The sequence below is a fragment of the Oncorhynchus mykiss genome, chromosome 1 (assembly GCF_013265735.2).
Source record: "Oncorhynchus mykiss isolate Arlee chromosome 1, USDA_OmykA_1.1, whole genome shotgun sequence".
NCBI lineage: Eukaryota > Metazoa > Chordata > Actinopteri > Salmoniformes > Salmonidae > Oncorhynchus > Oncorhynchus mykiss.
Window position 1 is genome coordinate 30,371,976 of NC_048565.1, and position 1,300 is coordinate 30,373,275.

A 1,300-nucleotide genomic window follows, 5' to 3' on the forward strand; every position below is an offset into this window, starting at 1 on the left:
TGCCCCATTAGAATGCCATTTTGTGTGAGCCCAATAAAACATTTTGTGGAAATATTGTTAAACACTATCATTTCACTATTACTGTAGCTATATTAAGGATTTTTAAAATGTAAGACAATGCAATAATATTACATATAGCTAGCTAGCTCCCCTATGAAGAAGTGCTTCCATCTTGTGGTTCAACCAGTGCCCTGCAGACTGGTGTTCCTGCCTTCAATCTGTCTAATATGATATGATATAACATGATGTCTCCAACAGTACTGATGAAGTAGATTTATTGTATATTTCAAAGAAATAATGACCAAAATTGATTATTGATAACTTAGTAGTTCAATTCACATTGCCCTTGGAGGAAGTATTTATAAACGTTGTAATTACATTCATTTTAGATGACACACTTGCCATGTAAATGCAATAACATTTTCAGTCTTCTCATTGACAAAGAAGCAATTTGCCTACCAACACCAATTAGTTTGATTTAACAATGAACAAAGCAACACATTTCTGTTTTAGATCATTTTCACAGGTTACTGTAAACATGTTTTCAAAATTATTCACTGCTCATGTCTCTTGTAGGGCAACAATATGAGCCCAAATTAGACATGCATGATCCTACATACTGTCATGGAACTCAATTCATAGCTTCATAAAAGTGTCCTGTAACAGTTTCATACAATGAAACTATTTCCTTTGAGATGTCTGTGTCTGATAGACATCAACTCAGAAAGAGGTATTTTCCCAAAAGTGTATCGGTCATTTTGATGGCGATCTACACTGAGTGTACAAAACATTAAGAACACCTGCTCTTTTCTTGACATAGACTGACCAGGTGAATCCAGGTGAAAGCTATGATCCCTTATTGATGTCACTTGGTAAATCCACTTCAATAAGTATAGATGAAGGGGAGGACACAGGTTAAAGAAGAATTTATAAGCCTTGAGACAATTGAGCCACGGATTGTGTATGTGTGCCAGTCAGAGAGTGCCTTTGAACAGGGTATGGTAGTAGGTGCCAGGTGCACCGGTTTATGTCAAGAACTGCAACCCTGCTGGGTTTTTCACACTCAACAGTTTCCCTTGTGTATCAAGAATGGTCCACCACCCAAAGGACATCCAGCCAACTTTGTAGGAAACATTGGAGTCAACATGGGCCACGCTTTTGACACCTTGTAGAGTCCATGTCCGGAAGAATTTAGGCAGTTCTGAGGGCAGAAGTGTGTGTGTGGGGGGGCGACTCAATATTAGGAAGGTGATCGAAATGTTTGGTATACTCAGTGTACATTCCATGCTGCTTTTTTAGA